Source organism: Orycteropus afer, unplaced genomic scaffold (assembly GCF_000298275.1).
Source record: "Orycteropus afer afer isolate SDZICR_OR568_19922 unplaced genomic scaffold, OryAfe1.0 scaffold00122, whole genome shotgun sequence".
NCBI lineage: Eukaryota > Metazoa > Chordata > Mammalia > Tubulidentata > Orycteropodidae > Orycteropus > Orycteropus afer.
The window spans coordinates 782,251-795,020 of record NW_006921709.1 but is presented as its reverse complement, the minus strand read 5'-3'; the positions used below and the strand labels follow the sequence as shown (position 1 = coordinate 795,020).

Genomic DNA, 12,770 nt, shown 5'->3' with positions numbered 1-12,770 from the left:
AAAAAAAAACTCTGTGGAGCATTTGTACTCTGTGCTATAGGGTCACTATGAATTTGAATGGACTCAATGGCAGTGGGTTTGGTTTGGTGTGGGCATTATTCAAGACTCTCTGACTTTACTTTGGGAAATTACTTGTAATTCTAGACCACTCAGAGCCCCATTGAGAAATTCTGTGGAATTATTTTCTCTTTCTCTGGTTTGTATACACCATTGTCTTAATTTCACAATGAATAAATGGAATAGATAAGCTGATGATATTGGTATCTCTTCCCTTATTCCTCCTGAGTCAGTGGTAGGAACAAACCCAACATGACTGTACCCTCATTCTTCTGACACAACTTTTAAGCTCATTACATTTCTGGTTGTGGTAACAGATATACTAGAAAGTATCATACCACAAGTTAGCAGGCTGCAGTTTAGGCCTCTGTTCTGACACTATCTAACTTCCTGGCTCTGGTAAAACCACTTGATCATTTGCTTCACATTTTGCATCTGTAAAATGTAACTTGGGTCAACTCTGAAGTTCTCTGAGTGTTCTAAACATCCAAGATTCTATGATTCATCAACCACTGCTTGACAACCAGTAATATCCACCATGCTGTATGGACTCACGGTAATAAACAATTGGTTACACCAACCACCATAGTAAACTCAGGTCTGGTTTTGGATCATTAAAAAAAACAAAAGAAAGAAATCTTAGATCTCTTAGGGAAGCCAGATCCTGAGGATAATAGAGATATAAGCAAATTATATTATGGTAATATCCAACAACATGTTTTTATAATCCATCCAGACACCAGTACAGTGCTTGCCTCATAGAAGACACTGTAGCTGCTTGCTATTTAATTGATGGATAGATAAAACGGTGATATATATTATCTACTAGTATTCAGGAAAATAAGAAATGACTATGTAGTTCATTCAATGCAATGTGTCAGCCATCTGGACTTTATTTTCAATGTATGTCATTGTTATTTACTAAGAGTATGAATGATTAACACAGACATTAGAAAAAAAAAAAAAAAAACCTCACTGCCATCAAGTCTGATCTGACTCATAGTGACCCCTCCTTGGGTGTTCAAGGCGATATCACTAGAGAAGGAGATTGCCCAGTCTTCCTTCCAAGGAGTGGCTGGTAGGTTTGAACCACTAGCCTTCTGGTTAGTAGTCAGATCACTTAGGGACTATGCCACCAGAACTCCCAACAAAGACATCTACCCCTGGTTATATACCCACACTGCAAGTTAAATTAATAAATAAATACTCAGGAAATTAACTGTGGTAGTTACGTTTGTGTGTCAACTTGGATGGGCCTGCTTGGGTGGCTGGGCAGCTGAATACACTTATACCCCATCATGAGATTGGTAATTAACTCCATGGTGGAATCTATTGGAGAAGCTGAGTAGCTGCTTTGGGTATGTAGTCTGCTTCCTGCGTATAAGAAACAGCTTTGGGAATAGTCTCTAGCTTATGGCACGCTTGAACGCTGCATGTAGCTGTATCGTTATTTAACAGCCTGCCATGCTCTGCATACCTTGGGACATACAATGGACTTACGTTAATGTCCTGCCATGTGTTTTGGTAACATTGGGACTGTGCCCTTTTTACTTTTCAACCTTGAGTTTCTCAGCCTCAGCAGTCAGCAACTGTCTGAGTGAAGAAACGCCTCTAGCTCCCTTGGGCCGGGAGCAGGTGGCAGAGCTGGACCCCAAGGTTGAGGGGCTTTCACCCAGTCCCTAGAGCCTGGAACTTTGAATTTGGACTTTATGCTTCCAAATTGTAAGAATAAAGTCCTGTTTGTTAAGGCCATCCCATTTGTGGTATATTCTTGCCAGAACTGCCCTAGGTACCCAGAACATTAACATTCATATTTGGATATAAAATTTGGCTTAAGTTTTTTAAGCATCTACCAACCAAGTTTTACAAAATAACCTCTCTTCCCAAGAATGATGGCTATTGAGGCAGGGCTTCTGCCAAATGTTATAGTTACATATTTTTAGATTTAATACATGGACAAAATGTCACTTATAGGCAATCTTACTATAGAATAGTTTTTCTAGAAGAAAAACCCTATTTGCAGACCAAGAAAACAAAAATCTCTAACTGATCTCATTTTGTGTGAGATCAGAAGCAACACTGTCAGAAGCTGATTAGCACTCTCACCATTGTCAAAATAGTGCACAAAGAGAAAGAATGCAGGACTGCCAAGGGCATTCCCAGCTCCCTAATGTCAATTCACATCAAACTCAGATAACTTGCTGTGCCAGCTGCTTGATTCTGCAAGAATCCAATTCTCTTTAAAATGAGGTTGTCATCTAAATACCATCAAAGTTACTTTGAAATATTGGCAAAAGGGTTTAAGCTCTTTTGGATGCTTTTCACCACCCACAACAGCAAGCCTGTAGAAAATAAATGATCACTATCATGATATAAAATACATATTTTTCTGGACACTATAGTTAGATGTTGAGTGAAGGACAATCTCACTAAGCTGATGAAATTTATCTTATATAGGTCATGGATATGATTTGGCTGAAGACTCTGTAATGTACATGCTACCTTACCTCTGGGCTACTGACAGCACTGTTGCCTAGGAAACCCACATTATTTGATTCATTGGATCCCTCATCCTTCTCCCACCCTCACTGTTCCTCACAGTCTTTACTTTATGTCACTGTGCAATGGCACACTACACTTTTCCCAGTTGCTTTTTGGAAAAAAAGGCTTTCAAATATTTGAAATAAATATCTTTTTTTTTCCTCTAGCATTTTCAAACTTTTCATTTCAAAGCACTTATCATATGCCATATTGTATTCTTTATACATATGAGTGTTTTCACTTAACCATTACAAACCACTTTGTTCTTTTTCGTTAGATGTCACTGAGTTGATTTTGACTCATAGTGACTCTATGTGATGGAGTATACCCCACTTCATAGGTGATCAAATGGAGACTAAGGCTGTTAAGTTACGTGCCTAGTGTCACACAGCTAGAAAGTGATGGAGATGAGATTTAACCATGTAATCAGATTAAAAGTCTATGTTCTTCACCACTTCTATACATTGCTTCTCCTTCTGAACATAAACAGTATATTAGAGAAATGGTCTTTGAACGTTTCAAACATTAAGTATACAATGTCTTGGCCACTTACAAAAACACCAGGTTATTATTAATCATGTAATGTGGACCAATACTTAATACAACTTATATTACAGTGGGAAATAAAAAGAAAATAATGAAAATTTGTTCCCTGCATCATGTACTTAATTTAGAATTTTATTTTCCAAACACAATTAATATATCATCTTGTTTTAGTTCCCAAACCAAGAATTGTCTAATTCAGCAAGGTTTAGGAGGGGAAATAAGAGAATCAGGATCATAAGACCATCATTTAAAAATTTAAACTTATGTTTGTGGTACCTTGATCTGATTAAAAAAAAACCAAACAAATAAAAAATCTATACAGGATGGGGAGGTGAGAGGAAGAAATTTCTATAAAGATGACAGAAGGGAGAGCAGCACCACGTAAGTGATTGAAAATGAGCCCTTATCCAGACAAGAAAGATTTCATGGAAGGTATTTTCACTGCTCCTGGAAGTGTGAATCAACTACTGGGAGTGAAAAAGAAAGGGCAATTGCAAGCAGACAGAAAATTGTTAAGTATAGAGAGACAGAAACGACTAAAATGTAATAATGTAATTTTTTTCTTTGTACCTAGTTAAATAGCGAGTAAGAGGGCCTAGCTGTGTGACCTTGGGCTACTTAAACTCAGCTTCCTCAAGGGTAAAATAATGTTAATGGCCTTATCATTTTCCTAGTTAGTTGTAAGACCAAAAAAAAAAAAAAAAATCCATTCCATTGCCATTGATTTGATTCTGACTCATAGCAATCCCTGAATAGACAGAGTAGAGCTGCTACATAAGGTTTCAAGGCTGTCATCTTTAGGGAAGTAGACTGCCACATCTTTCTCCTACAAAGCAGCTGTCAGTTAGCAGCACAGCACTTAACCACTGTGCCACAAGGACTCCTCGGTTAGTTGTCAGTCTGTCTAGTTATACATATTCTTCTTTCATAAACAGTTTAAAGCAGCTTCTAAGGATATTTAGACTAAATAACATATATAAAAGGCAGATGGAGAAAGGGAGGAACACAAAAACATTCCTGAAATAAAGCTAATACAACACGGTACATACTAAGACTTATACTTTGGCTATGAATGGGTTACAAACTTGACTCCAAGCTTTTAAGCAACTCTTAAACAGTTACACAGGAGGAGAAATATCATTTGCTGGCATTGTAAGCCCTGGTGGCACAATGGTTAAGCACTTGGCTGCTAACTGAAAGTTTGGTGGTCTGAAGCCACCCAGTGTCTCTGCAGGAGAAAGACCTAAGAATCCAGGGTTATGCTCATATAAAGATTGGAATTGTTGTGTGTCATTAAGTCAATTCTACTTGTAGAATAAAGGCTGTAATATTTATGGAAGCAGATTGTCAGGTCTTTCTCTCATGAAGCTGCTGGTAGGTTCAAACTACCAACCTTTAGGTTAACAGCTGAGCACTTACTGATTGCACCACCAGGGTTCCTTCCTGTAAAGATTACAGCCTAGAAAACATTATGAAGGAAGTTCCACTCTGTCCCATGGTGTCATTATGAGTCATAGATTCAAGGGTACCCAATACCACCACCAAAAGAATTGAACTATCAAGTGAGGTCCCCTGTGTAACACAAGCTCATTGCCTCTCCACTCACTCTATTCGATGGCATGTAGTACATTCAATAGCGAGTGAGGAAGGAAGGCCACCAACTTTATTTCTTTAGAGAACTACTTGCCCAGCACCTTCTGCTACCTCACTTTCCCCCTGTCCTCCTCCCCTTTTGCACATCAGGCACAGACTGTGTTTACAGAGAAGATCACCCACACCACCCAACACTGGACTTGCCCATCTGTGCGAAAGATTCTTGAACTAATTATTCAGAATTGTGTTTTGGGGTGCTCTTGGTTCTCTAAGGTTTCTGTCAGGCTATTTACCCACAGATAGACATCCCAGGAAGATCTTACGGCATCAGCAAGAGCAAAAAATGTCTAACAGTTGAAGTAAAATAAAATAGAATGAAGTAAAATATGTTAAAATTCTTAAGGCTTGTAGGCCACCTAGTTCATAGTTTTCATTTCCTTTTTTATCTCACATTTTCATACTTTATCAGAACCAAATAATTTGAGCTATTCAGTTGAAATATGTGCATCTTGTAAGATTTGGAAGGAAGTTATTTAATCTATCAGAAATTAATTTGGACTAGACAAGCTGTTTAAATATGTCTTTGAAATACTATTCACAGGAACATCTCTTCTCTTTGCATTGTATTGTGTTTTTTTTTAATAAAATTGCTAATGGTGGCATTAGTATGTGCATAGTAGCACACACCATGCTTATTGAAACAGTTACTGAATGCCAGGATGTTCTTTCATATGAAAAAGAACCAGAAATGTATTTGAAAGAACAATACAATTTTTAATGAAATATAACCACTGGGGACAGTAATTTTTGGATCCTAATAAAGCTCTCAAAATATGGTTGTAACATTACATGGTTTTAGGAAATTTGTCTATATTCAAATACAATAAGTGAATGTATACATGATAGAATATTTTTGGATGTACAATATTAGGACTGACGGTTCCACTGGTGAGTAAAATTTAAGGCTGAGTGGGAAGAGGCAGATGTAGAAAACATCTGTGCTTTCCAATTGAGATGAGTTAAAAAAAAGGAAAAAAAGAAAGAAAAATCACCAACTTCTGTGGTAAATAAGCTTTGAGCTCTTTCTAGACCTAGCCATTTTTCTTTCTTTTTTTTTTAATTTTAATATTACTAAGTACTGCTGCTACTGCTCAACTCTAATACCGTTCTTCTCCTGAGGCATATACTTAGGTGCTTTTGTTTCTTGGAGAAGTACAAGCCTCTAGAAATTATTAATTAGCCTCTCTCCTGATATGTCAGAACTATTCTTTAATTAAAAGTAATTTAAGTTGATAAATGGATTTACTTTATTTTTCAGACCTTCATATTTCTAGAGTGAGTCACACTGCTTTGTTTAAAAATATCATATCCTAGGGAATCCTGCTTGGAAAATACAGTTGTTTGGTACAATAATCTGATATATTTGTTATTTTAATAAATGCAGATATACAGAGTTTCAGTATTCCTTTTTTTTTGTTTGTTTATAGTTTCAATACTCTCAACATTTGAATTGTTAATATTTGGGATGCCTTAGTAGTAAGAATATATTCTTATTCATTTCCTTGTGCCCTGAAAATGGGCTCAGAATGACTCATTAAGGAGATGGAAACTTAAAATGAAAGAATTGTTTGAGGCTTGAGTCTCAAGGTAGTCTTCACAATACTATGCAATTTTCTGCTTTTTTCCCTCTTTCTTTATATTTTAATAACCTACCAGTTATCAAAAGAACACATCTTTCCCCATGCAGTTGTTTTCTCACATGTAGAGTAATGGTAATGTTTGTGTAAGAATTCAATCATTTTAAAATAACTCACAAAACCAAACTCATTGCCGTTGAGTCAGATCCAACTCATAGAGACCCCTCCTTGGGTTTCCAAGGCTGTATCACTACGGAAGTAGATCCCCCAATATTCCTTCCAAAGTGTGGCTGGTGGGTTTGAATACCACTGGTATTTCAAATACCTTCAGGCTTACCCATGGTGGACAGGTTTCAGTGGAATTTCCAGACTAAGACATACTTGGGGTAAGGAAGGGGCCATCTACTTCTGAAAAATGTGGCCAGTGAAAACGTTATGAATAGCAGTGAAACATTGTCTGATACATTGCTGGAAAACATTAAGAATAGCCCTGAAACATTGTCTGATACAGTGCCCGAAGATGAGGCCCTCAGGTTGGAAGACACTTAAAATATGACAAGGGAAGACTTGCCCCCTCAAAGTAGAGTAAACCTTAATGATGTGGATGGAGTAAAGCTTTCGGGACCTCCACTGGCTGATGTGGCATGACTCAAAATCGGGAGAAACAGCTGCAAACATCCATTAATAATTGGAACAAGGAATTATGGAATATGAATCTAGGAATGATGGAAGTGTTCAAAAAGGAAATGGAATGCACGCAGACCAATATCCTAGGCATTTGTGAGCCGAAATGGATTGGTACTGGCTATTTTGAATCAGATAAGCATATGGTCTACTATGCAGGGAATGACAAATTGAAAAGGAATGACATTGCATTCATTGTCAAAATGAATTATTCAGAATCTATCCTGAAGTAACATACTAACAGTGATAGGATAATATCCATACACTTAAAAGGAAGACCAGTTAATACTATTATTCAAATTTATGTGCTAACAACTAAAGCTGAAGAAATTGAATATTTTTACCAACTTCTGCAATCTGAAATTGACAAAGCATGTAATAAACGTGTAGTGTTTATTACTGGTGATTTAAATGCAGAATTGGGAAACACAGACGAGTCATAAGCAGTTGGAAAATATGGCCTTGGTGATAGAAATGATGCTGGAGATCACATGATAGAATTTGTAAGAGCAATGCCTTATTCAGTGCAAATACCATTGTTCAGCAAAATAAATAGCAGCCATACACCTGGATCTCACGAGGTAGAATACAGAGGAATCAGATCAACTACATCTTTGGCCAAAATAAGATCAGAAGCTGACTGTGGAATAGACCATCAATTGCTCATAAGAAGTTCAAGTTGATGCTAAAAGAAATTTAAACAAGTCCAAAAGAGCCAAAATATGAGTTTGGTTATGTTGTTGTTATGTGCCATCGAGTCAGACCCGACTCATAGCAACCCCTTCTTGGCTTTCTGAGGCAGTGTCACTATGGAAGTAGATTGCCCCATCTTCCTTCTGAGGAGTGGCTGGTGGATTTGAACTGCCAGCCTTCTGGTTAGCAGTCAAGTGCCTTAGGCACTATGCTACCAGAGCTCCTTCATCAGCCACTAGGGAGACACAAACCCAAACTACAAGGAGATACCAGCTCACCCCTCATTAGAAGAGTGATGATCAAAGGCATGGAAGACAAGAGGTGCTAGGGAGGGTGTGGAGAGACTGGAACCATCATCCACTGCTGGTGGGAAAGCTGCTCTTGAACAGCTTGGTGGTTCTACAAGGAACATGGAACCACTGTAAAACTCAGTAATCTCAATCCTCAGTGTGTGCCCAAAAGAAGTCAAAGTGAGAACTGGCACAGAAACCTGTATACCAATGTTAGGTTCAGCACTTTTCACAACAGTCAAAAGGTGGAAGCAATCTAAGTGCCCATTCACAGATGAATAAATGAAATGCCGTACCTACATGCAATGAAGCATTACTCAGCCCCAGAGAGAATGAAGTCCTGATGTACCCACAGCACAAATGAGCCTGGAAAACATCATGTTGTGTGAAGTCAGTCAGCCACATACACTGCATAACCACATTGCATGAAATAAGCATGACATAGAAACCAAAGCTTGTGATTGGTTACTCGGGTGGGAAGGAGGGAGACAAAGAGTTTTTGCTTGAGTGGCACACATTGACATGAATGGAATAATGTGGAATAATGAAGACAAATATGGGGATAAAGGCCACACCACAACAAGAGTATAATCAGTGTCACTGACTTATGTGTGGAAACTTGAATTGGCAAATGTTTTGTCGTGTGTATTTATACTGTAATTATTCAAAAAACTGCTAAGTATCAAAATAAACTGAACTGTCATCAAAAAAAAAAAAAAAAAAAAAGAATATCATGTAAGAAAGGAAAAGACAATAAAAAGACAAGAAAGGAAGAAAAGACCAAAATGGATGTCAGAAGAGACTCTGAAACTTGCTCTTGAACAGAGATGAATAAAAGTGAATGGAAGAAATGATGAGATAAAAGGATTGAACAGAAGATTTCAAGGAGCATTTCAAGAGGACATAGTAAAGTATTAAAATGAAATATGCAAAGATCTGGAGTTAGAAAACCAAAACAGAAGAACACAGTCAGCTTTTCTCAAGCTGAAAGAAATGAAGGAAAAAATTCAAGCCTCCAATTGCAATATTGAAAGATTCTATGGGCAATATATTGAATGATTCAGGAAGAATCAAAAGAAATGGAAGAAATACACAGAGTCATGGTACAAAAAAGAATTGGTTGATGTTCAGGTATTTCAGGAGGTAACATGTGATCAAAACTAATAGTATTGAAGGAAGAAATTGAAGGTGCACTAAAGGAATTGGTGAAAAATAAGGCTTCAGGAATTGACAGAATACCCATTAAAATGTTTCAAGAAGCAGATGCAGCACTGGAGGCACTTACTTTTCTATGCCAAGTAATTTGGAAGACTGCTACCTGGCCAAATGACTGGAAGAGATTGATATTTATACCCATCCCAAAGAAAGGTGATCCAACAGAATGTAGAAATTGTCATACAATATTATTAATATCATATGAAGTAAAATTTTGCTGAAGATAATTCAAAAATCGTTCCAGCAATATATTGACAGGAAACTTCCAGAATTGCAAGCTGTATTCATAAGAGGATGTAGGAATGATGGATATCATTGCTGATGTCTGATGGATCTTGGCTGAAAGCAAAGAATACCAGAAAGACTGGCATTTAAGTATGTGGATTATAACAAACTATGGATAACATTGCAAAGAATGGGAACTCCAGAACACTTAATTGTTCTCATGAAGAACCTGTCCATAGACCAGAAAGCTGTCATTCAAACGGAACAAGGGGATACTGCATGGTTGAAAATCAGGAAGGGTGTGTGTCAGGATTGTATCCATTTACCATATTTATTCACTCTGTATACTGAACAAATAATCTGAGACTGGACTATATGAAGAAGAACACAACATCAAAATTGGAGGAAGACTCATTAACAACCTGTGATATACAGATGACACAACCTTGCTTGCTGACAGTGAAGATGGCTTGAAGCAATTACTGATAAAAATTAAAGACTACAGTCTGTAGTATGGATTACATCTCAACATAAAGAGAACAAAAATCTTCACAACTGGACCAATAAGCATCATCACAATAAGTGGAGAAAAGATTAAAGTAGTCAAAGATCTCATTTTACTTGGATCCACAATCACCACCCATGCAAGCAACAGTCAAGAAATCAGATGTTGTATTGTGCAAGACATATCTGTTGCAACAGACCTCTTTAAAGTGTTGAAGGGCAAAGATGTCGCTTTGAAGACTGAGCTGTGCCTAACCCAAACCATGTTATTTTCAATCACCTCATATGCATGTGAAAGGTGGACAAGAAATAAGAAAAATAAGAGTTGATGCCTTTGAATTATGGTGTTGATGAAGAATACTGAAAATGCCATGGACTTCCAGAAGAACGAACATGTCCTAGAAGAAGTGCAGTTGGAATTCTCCTTGAAAGTGAGAATGGCCAAACTTCATCTCATATATTTTGGTCATGTTTTCAGAAGGGACCATTCTCTGGAGAAGAATATCATGCTTGGTAAGATGGAGGGTCAGTAAAAAAGGGGAAGGGCCTCAAGAAGATGGATTGACACAGTGGCTGCAATGATGGGCTCAAATATAGCAAGGATTGTGAGGATGGTGCAGGACCAGGTAGTGTTTCATCATGTTGTACACAGAGTTACTATGAGTTGGTCCCAACTCAACAGCACCTAACAACAACAGTGATCCTATACCTGGAAAATCCCAGAGACTCAGCAAAATGTTACTGGAATCAATTGAAAGGTTCTGCATAGTGGCAGGATACAAGATCAACATCTGAAAATCAGTTGAATTCTTCTACATAAACAAAGAGACCTCTGAAAAGGAAATAAGGAAAACTATATCATTTACAATAAACCAAAAACCAAATTCAGTGCCAATGAGTTGATTCCAACTCATAGTGACCCTCACTGGGTTTTCAAAGCTGTAAATCTTTATGGAAACAGACTGACTCATCTTCCTTCCATGGAGCAACTGATGCATTTGAACCACTGACCTTGTGTTTAGCAGCCAAATGCCTAAAACACTACACCATCAGAGTTCCTTACCATTTATAGTAGCTACCAAAAAGATAAAATAGTTAGGAATAAATCTCACCAGGGACACAAAAGACCTATACTAAGAAAACTACAAAACATTACTATAAGAAAGTATAAGAGATCTATATAAATGGAAGAACATGCCAGGCTCATGGATAGGAAGACAAACATTGTAAAACTGTCAGTACTATTCAAATAAATCTATAGATTCAATGCAATCTCATTCCAAATTCCATCAGCATTCTTTAAGGATATGGAAAAACCAGTCATTAATTGATACGTAAAGAAAAGAGATCTTGATAAGCAAAGCACTACTGAAGAAGAAGAGCAAAGTAGGAGGTCTTAGAGTCACTTATCTCAAAACCTACTATACAGCCACAGTACTTGAAACAGCCTAGTACTGGGACATAGACAAACACATAGACAGAACTGAGAACCTTGAAAATACCATCCACATATGAGCACCTGATATCTGATGAAGAGCCAAAACCCATTACTTAGGGAAAACACTCTCTTTAACAAGTGGTGTTAGCAAAACTGGATATCCATTTGCAGAAATATGAAACAAAATCCATACTTCACACCATAGAGAAAAATTAACTCAGGATAGATCAAAGACTTAAACGTAAAACCTAAAACTATAATATTCATCAAAGAAAAAATAGGGGCAAATTTAGGTACACCTTATGGCATAAATAGACAATTAGGCATAACTAAACACACATAAATAATACAAGATAAACTGGATGATTGGAATCTTTAAAAAAAAAAAATTCTTATGCATATCAAAAGATTTCTCCAATAGAGTGAAAAATAGAACCTCCAGATTGGGAAAAATGTATTTGTCAATGACATGTCTGACAAGATATTAATATCTAAAATTTATAGGAAACTCCAGCACATCAACATCAAAAAGACAAACAGTGCCATTTAAAAAGGGCAGAACACATGAACAGACATTTCACTGAGGAAGATATTCATGAGGCAAATAAACACATGAAGACATGTTCACAATCATTAGCCATTAGAGAGATGGAATCAAAGCAACAATGAGATATCATTTCACACCAGTAATAATAGCAAAGTTCAACAAGGCTCAAAATGACAAATGCTGAAAAGGGTGTAGAGAGATTGGAACTCACATAAACCACTGGTAGGAGTGTAAAATGGTACAAACACTGTGGAAAATGATATGGTCCTTCCTAAAATGCTGGAAATGGAAATACCATTTGAATTAGCAATCCCAGGTATATCTATGGGTATATATCCTATGGTGATGGGGAGCTCTGGTAGCATAGTGCCTAAGGCACTTGACTGCCAACCAGAGGCTTGCCGTCAAACCCACCAGCTACTCCTCAAAAGGAAGGTTGGGCAATCTACTTCCATAGTGATACTGCCTCGGAAACCTAAGGAGGGGTCACTATGTATCAGGTCTGACTCAATGGCACATAACAACAACAACAATCCTATGGAGATATATATCCTATGGGGTATGAATATATATATATATATTGTTGTTGTTGTTATGTGCCAATGAATGAGTGGGACCCGACTCATAGCGACCCCTCTTTGGGTTTCTGAGGCAGTATCACTACTGAAGTAGATTGCCCCATCTTCCTTCAGAAGAGTGGCTGGGGGGGTTTGAACCTCCAGCCTTCTGGTTAGCAGTCAAGTGCCTTAGGCATTACACTACCAGAACTTATTATATATATATATATCTGTATAGGAAAC

At 37.4% G+C, this 12,770-nt stretch overlaps 1 protein-coding gene across 1 annotated transcript in view; it reads right to left on the bottom strand.

Annotated features, from left to right (window-relative positions):
- Positions 1-12,770, bottom strand: part of PDE4D (phosphodiesterase 4D) — a 1,343,868-nt gene that overhangs the window by 721,163 nt on the left and 609,935 nt on the right. The gene's annotated exons all lie outside the window — the stretch shown is intronic.